This window comes from Melospiza melodia, chromosome 2, assembly GCF_035770615.1.
Source record: "Melospiza melodia melodia isolate bMelMel2 chromosome 2, bMelMel2.pri, whole genome shotgun sequence".
Taxonomy (NCBI): domain Eukaryota; kingdom Metazoa; phylum Chordata; class Aves; order Passeriformes; family Passerellidae; genus Melospiza; species Melospiza melodia.
This window is the reverse complement of record NC_086195.1, coordinates 9,602,744-9,610,399: the sequence shown is the minus strand read 5'-3', so window position 1 is coordinate 9,610,399 and position 7,656 is coordinate 9,602,744. Positions and strand designations below refer to the sequence as shown.

The following is a 7,656-nucleotide window of genomic DNA, read 5'->3' as shown; positions in this document are numbered from 1 at the left end:
AAACATTATGCAAGAACAGGACCTTGATGTAAACAGGAGTTCAGAACCTTAATGCAAATGGGAGCCACTGAAAACATCAGGCTGATCTCCTGCTGAGATGGGGTTCTTCTGATCAGAAATAATTGAAAGCTAACTCCATCTCCTGAGCACAACAATGCCTAAACCCAAAGGTGGATATGTGTGGGGGTACCAGTTGTGGGTTTCTCTGGGTCTGGATTGAAGGCACTTGAGACAGTAGTTCATGTTCAGACTCAGGTGTTTATTATTCCTTATCAGTAAAACAGTTTCACTACTGTGAGTTTGGCAGCTTTTCATTAGAAGGCACAAAATGGCAACAATCTCTTGTTAAAAGGTCTTTTAAGACTAAATTATCCAATTAAGAAAGGATGCCTAGTTTATTTTGCCTTTTAACCCAATAACTGATCCCAAAGAGCTGCAATGCAGAATTTTCTGCCCAATTACAAAATGCCACCCAAACCCATAGAGAAGGAAGAAGCATGAAGAAGAAACCCAGGGCAACACTCTGTGCCCTCCATCTTGCTTCCATCCACAACATACTGAAAATCCCAAAACCTCAATTTCTCACCCAGTGATACACCTACACTACTCTCTATAATCTATTTCACACTTTAGTGGATTCCAGTCTATCTTGAAGCCTGGGAAACTTTCTCCATGAATGAGAGTCAAAGTCAGTGTTCCCCTGGGGGTCAGGGCACCCCAGAGCAGACAGAGAAATATTCCCAGTGCCCTGTGTTTCCACAGATATGGGAACATGTGACTGAGCACCCCAGCTGGGCCTTGGGGCCTCAGAGCCAGCGTGGGCTGGAAGGGATGTGACATTAAAGAGAGGGAACACTCTGTACACCAGCCAACAGGCAGAGGTTGAATTTCTCCCCAGCAGGTAACAAACACTGACGTCTGTGAAAGTCACTGTGCAGCGAGTAACAAACCCCCAAATGTGGGGCATCCAGAGAGGCAGCATCCAGCCCTGCCAGCAGCAGCAGCTGCACTCCAAGCACAAAGCTCCTGCTGCAGTGACCACTGACCGAGCCAGCACCCCTTTGCAAGGAGAGGCTTCTCATCCAACTGTGTGCCTGACTCGGAGAGCTGATGGCTTTGCTTCATCATTTGGCTCTGACACAGGGCAACAGAGCAGCAAGAGAAGGCAGCAAATGCAGGCAAGCCCTTCTGAACTAGCTGTGATCCTAAAAAGTACTGTTGAGCCTCTTCTTTGCACAAATGATGAAAACAACGCCGTGGCATGAAAAAAGCTGGCTTTACAAACAGCATGGTGGAAACCTACAAGTAAACCAAGCACTAAATAAGTATGCATAACTGGATTCATTTGTTTTTAATGATTCATTTGATTTTAATAATTAAAGTAATAATCAGAGAAAGGAAGACCTCCATTTTAAATCTATTTTCAGAGTCGCCACAAGCTTTGTTTTCAAATTTGAGCTTATACATACATACATATCTATATATAAAATGTAAGTTTGTATATAAATATTACATATAATTTCCTTTATCTACATTGCCTTTTTTCATCATTAAAGAATGTGAATCATCTGCCTTACACAGAGAAGTTTTAATAACCATGTTTGTATAGGAAATACAGTGGGTTTTTTTCAGCCACTCACTAGTATAACTTTGTGAAGCCTTAAATGGCTTAAAATGCCCTTTAAACAGTCTTAATTCTGCTTACTTCAGAGAAATCTCAACTTACGGAAAGCTGGAAGGGGGGAGTCTTGTGACTCTTGTTCCAGAGCAGTATTGGTCTGATCCACTCAAGCATGAGCTTTTTATATCAAGTCTGTAAGCAATAATTCTGATCCATATGGTTTACTGAATCAGAGGCTAATTTTGTAATACCCCATTCAGATTTATATCTTAGTACCTGAACATTTTGCCTTACCAACTAGAATGTTGCCTTGCATAATTCCTGAAGCTGTGAATTATTTTTTATATATCCTCTGCCTCTATTTTTTTAAGAAAGGTGTTTGAAAATCAAAAAATAGAAAACCAAAAATGCTTAACAGTGTTCTGAAACAAACTTAGACCATGATATTGTGAACAGTACTGAGAGCAGTGAGGGACTATTCACACATCCAAGACAAATCCTAGATGTAAATATTTCCTTAATCATAGCTTACACACTTGAGGGTGCAAAAACAAAGCAAAATATTTTTGTTCAAAGTCCAATAATAACATTTCACATTATATTAATTTGTAACTTGAAAATACCCATAAAACCCGCTCCTACTAAAAAAAACCCAAATCAGAGTACAGTACCTTTAATATTTCTGTTACCTCCCTCTTGGATGCTTAACAAGCAAAATAGCAGATAAACTTCCACAGATGGATCTTTAGCACAGTTTAGCAGAGCTCTATGCATCCCATCAGAGTAGTACAGAGCAGTGAAACGAAGACAGACGGTGCAATAAGTGCAAGAGCTGTAAATGAATGTGAACAGAAATTGATTTTGAAATGTTCTTGGCACTTTCCCAAGAAAATATTATCACAGCATTTAAAGAGAAGCATTCCATGCATTGTTTCGGGATTATTAAGAATAAACTCTGACCTCCTTAATTATTTTCTCTTCTGAGACCTATTTTCAGTGCAGCTGCAACATTTACATAAAAACCAAGCAAACTTGTATGGATTGTCAAACTTAAGCAGAACAAGAATTGCACTTGAGCACTGTGTCCAGTTCTGGGCTCCCCAGGACAGATATGGAGCTACTGGAGAGAGTCCAGCAAAGGGTCACTGTGATTTTAAAGGGCCTGAAACACCTCTCCCACAAGGAAAGGCTGAGAGATTTGTGACTGCTTGGCCCGGAGAAGACTCAGAGAGGGACCTCATCAGTGCAGAGGAACACCTGGAAGAGAGGTTCAATCAGGACAGAGCCAGGGTTGTCTAAGTAGTGCCCAGTGACAGCACAAAATGCAAAAGGCACAAACTGAAACACAGCTCTGTCTGGACATCAGGAAACACCTTTTTACTGTGGGGGTGTCTGAGCACTGGCACAGGCTGTCCAGGGATGTCCTGGAGTCTCTGTGCTCAGATATTCCAAAGCCACCCAGACACAGTTCTGTGCAACTCACCCTAAGCGACCTGCTTGAGAAGGGAGGGGAGCTGGAGCAGAGTGAGGCTGGACCACTTCCAACCTCAGCCATTCTGTCATTCTATATAATGAATTGAGCTTTAAAATGTGTCAATTAAAAAAAAATTCTTGAGGAGACTGCAGTATCTTCAGCATCAACCTCATTCCTTTTCAATCGTAGTTAAGCCAACTGCTTCATTCTTTGAGTGGACAAGAACAACACACCCAAGGTCAGGTTATTTTATGCTTTCCTAGGTTTGCAGCTGTAAGTGATAATGCATCAGCACCCCATGGAGAGCAGTCAGTATTCTGCAACTTCTAAAAGCATGCAGATCAGGCTGCTCTCAGGTGCACAAAGCTGCACCTGTGTGAATTTGCATGATTCTGTGTTCCCTAACCTAGGCTGCTTACTTCTTAGGGAAAACTGGAAACAGCTGGGCTAGAAGGTTCTCAGGACAAGTCTCATATTAAAATTTTCATTTTTGTAAACCCAACTTTGTCTTACAGTTTTGTTAATCTGACAAAAAAAAATCCCCAAAAAACCAAAAGAAACCCTCAATCAAAACAAGCAAACAAACAAACAAAAAACCCACCCCACCAAAACAAACAATCAAGCAAACACCAAAACACCTGGGAGAGGTTTTGCTTATGGACAATGTTGTATTTGGGGGTGTCTGTGTGTGTGTACACATCTTGTAACACACACCATTATCACAAGAAACTATGAAATATGTCAAACCAACAGACCCAGACCTGGCCAAAGCATGGCCAAGATGGAAATTTCAAAGAAGGTCAAATGCTGCACTGGTTTTGATGACTCAGAAGTTGGAAATCTTCCATTTCCATTATCATGTTTCTAACTTCCTTAGCATATTGCTAAAGCATAACTTGTTTCTGCAGGTGTTAGCTTTCCTCAAGGACATAAAATCATTATTATCATTATCCTCATTAGTTGTATGTAAGACTCCATGACATTTTCTTATCACACTCAGTGTTACAGCCTGAAATCCAAGCAATTTGCATCATTCCCAAGGCCCAGTCACTGTTCCCAGCTCCCTTCATCACCAGGCAGGGACTCCTCCTGGTCAGGTCCCTGCCCTGGCAAGTAGAAGCATGGTTTATTAATGCAAGTCTATTATTTCCATCACAGCAATTATTGAGATCAGCTAACACCAAAGCAATAGCAAAATGTACTAGTTGACTTCCTATATTGATTTTTGTTCCTGCACTTTGAAATGCTTCCAAATTCCGGCTGTGACAAAAAATGTTACAATTAAAATCTTGGATATCACACTGGCATCTATTGTAGAAAAGATGCACTTAAGGAAATTTAGAATTTACAATATATTTTGTACTGACAGACTAATTGATGAGACGAAAAGAAGAGTTTGGTTTAAATATCAACAGCAGAGTGCCCAGTGGGATTCTTTGCTTCCTTATTTTGCCAGACAATGCCAGAGCCATGCAGAGAGCTGCAGATGAATGACTGCTCTCCAAGCACACAAGAATACTTGTGTTCAGTAGAAATCACTTTGAGCATAAAAAAACGGGATAACCTGCTGGACAAAGAAACTGTTAATTGTGACATGTCTGAGAAAAATTCCACCATCCTGTTAATCTGAACAGGCTCAAGGCAAGGAAAGGAAAATCAGGGATAACAAAGCCTATGACAAAAAGTTCCAGATAGGGTCAAGGTACTGCTATTTTAAAGTTAGAGTTTTACCAGCTAAGCCAAAACTCTGAATTTCAAACTTCCTGCTCTGCAGAAAGCCCTGGCATTTTTGAACAGCTGAAGAGTGATTCACTCATCACAGGTAGTTCTACATAAAGACACTTTAAAAAGCAATATTCTCTTCAGAGACTCTGTAACAGCTGTTTCTACCTAAGCTGAAACCCTTAACAAAACCATCCTAGCCCTGCAAATGGAAAATGTGACATTTTGTAAAAAAAATCAATTCTGTAAGCAATGAGTACATCTACCTGTGCTTTCAATATCTCATTACAAAAATATGCAAGTTACCACAAAACAACAAACACCCAAAAATTCTATTCTTGTCTCTTAAGGAAGAGACATGCATGACTGTACAAGTACCTATTCAGCATTTCCCACTATCCCATAATTTCTCATGTTGGCCAATTTCTACCATATTTGGTAATTAAGACAGTCTGAAAGAAATTCAATTCCTGTTAAATTACCAAATTTTATCAATCTGAGTAGCGGACAAAAATTCAGTGTGCTCCTGAAGCAAAAAGCAATTCAGTGCAGCCCTGTGTTCTTCTGATGTGTAATAATCACTGTGATAAAATGGCAATGCATGCACCAAGACTTAGGTTATGCAGAAATTGTATTTGTATTATCAACTTGTATTATTACACACAAGTTACAAGAGAAAAGGTTGACTGAGGAAAAGAGATTCTGTTGAGCAATGCCAAGAACATTTCATTTTCCAAACAGGTGTTCATATCACTGCCAAATGATCATTATGGAATAAAAACTACAAAACCTTTTGGGTAGCTTTGTAAGTGGAGTCCATACAGAACAGGGGAGCTCAAACTGAGAAATAAAAAATAAATCTTATGGTAAGTAACCAGAATAATCAAAATATATTGAATATATATATATATATGGAATATATATATTCAGAGCAACCAGAAACTGCTGGGGCAATTTGGCTATCAAATAACAATGCTATGAAACCCTTGGGGCTGCCTCCACTGCATGAGTACTGGTCAGACTATTCCAAATTTTGGCTACTAGCATGGTCTGTGCAGTGCAGTGATAATTCCATCCACATCCCCTCTTGCCCCACAAAGAAACCTTAACAGAGAATACTGGAAATATAAATACTTATTTTCTGATGTGGGCATGAAGCAGCTCAGCCTAATTCATTCCTTTCTGCCAAATGCCCCAGAGCCAGCTGCCCATCAGAAGTGAGCTGACTGCAGGGCTGGGCCGTAAACCCAAAGCCTCTTGGGCAGGAGTGTGCATTCCTGGGACAAAGCCCATCCAGGCTGGAAAGGAGCCAACTGCAAAGCTGACCTGCAGTGGAAAAACTCTCTGGGGAGGGAAGAGCAGCACTGGGCAGTAAAGAACCAAGGGCTGATACTGATAGGTAGGAACTGAGTTTGGATTTAATAGCAGGTTCACTCAAACCAGCCTTGAAAAGCCTGTAGCACAACCCTGCTGATTATTTACTCTATTTAACACAACTCTGCTGCTGAAGCTCAGCCTGTGCATGGAGCCCAGTGCTCACCTTCAGCTCAGGAGGGATGTGGAATACTGGGTGAGAACAAAACTGCAGCCACAGGGATATCCCTAAATCCTGAAGGCATACAAAACTTGTACATCACTAAAAAGTATAAAAGACAAATGACAGATCAATCCATAAGACATTTGTTTGGAAACGCCTCCAGTCCCCACACAACAACTGAAGAGAGACCATTGTGTTCTCTTGGAAATATCAGTCACCTGCATTCCCTGAAGGAATCTGTAAATAAACAAGTAGAAATGAACCAGCATTCATGAACAAGTACACCAACAGGTGCCACTTTAAGCATGGGTTGAACTAGACCCTATAGTTCCTCCCAAGCCTATTTATTCTATGATTAGACATTTTATCAACATGTACAACAAGCAAATCTCCAGAATATGTATTCTAGAAAGGTGGATTTACTAAACAGAACAAACAGCTTCAAGGCTTCAGTTCCCTCCTCTACCCATCACACCAGGATCATATCCCTTGTACAATCCATACTTTTTTCATGATCCTTGGCTTGTGGCATCAGATTTATAGAGCAAAGAGGAGGCATAGCATGCCCAAAGCAAACAAACCAAGGAGCTGCAGAAGTGCAGAGGAGTGAGAGGAGGGATTCAAATTTTTTGTCAAGCTGAAGACCCTCACTGGAGGCTCATTTTTGCCCTGAAGAGGCAGGAAAATCTCAAATGATCTGGTGAGAAACATCTGAGAATCAGCCCAACTTCTCCAGTTGTATTAGAACTGCACTTGTGCTTGTTTGAGAGAAAAAGATACAGAGCACAACCTGAAAGCATGAAACTTTGGTACATGAACACAGGGGCAGTTTAAGATTTGGGGTGTTTGCAGCTACAAGAAGCATGTGTTTTTTCAGTCTTTCTCTCCCTTTGGCTTTGGTGGTTTAATACTCATACAAAAGAAGTACAGCAGAAACCGTCATCCTCATTTCTTGCTCGATTGCTCTGTGGCATTTGCTAAGCTCTCTTTATTTCAACAGAAGATTCCCCAGAGCACAGAAGATGTTCCTTCTTGGCATGTCATACTGACTCCCTTTTGACTCTAATGTAGAAAAATGTTGCTAATTCAGCTAATTTTCTTAAAAATCTGTATTTTTCTTAAATCCTTTGCCACCGAAACTGGCAGAGATCTAAAGATCCAGAGAGCCTTTTTAATTTGAAGACTGAATAGATGAAGGAAGCACCCTCAAAATGTCAAATAAATTATGTCAGAATGAAAAATAAAACTCACAAATTTTAACTTAAAAAGGCATTTAGGGAACACACTTTTCTAGAACCAACA

General features: G+C 40.4%; 1 long non-coding RNA gene across 1 annotated transcript; it reads right to left on the bottom strand.

The window, feature by feature from the left end:
• Positions 1-274: 274 nt before the first annotated feature.
• On the bottom strand, positions 275-7,377 carry LOC134415066 (uncharacterized). Its single transcript, XR_010026914.1, has 3 exons — positions 6,358-7,377; positions 2,293-2,453; positions 275-1,299 (listed from the first exon to the last, which is right to left on the bottom strand). It is a non-coding gene; the product is annotated as an uncharacterized LOC134415066 (long non-coding RNA).
• Between the last annotated feature and the right edge of the window lie 279 nt (positions 7,378-7,656).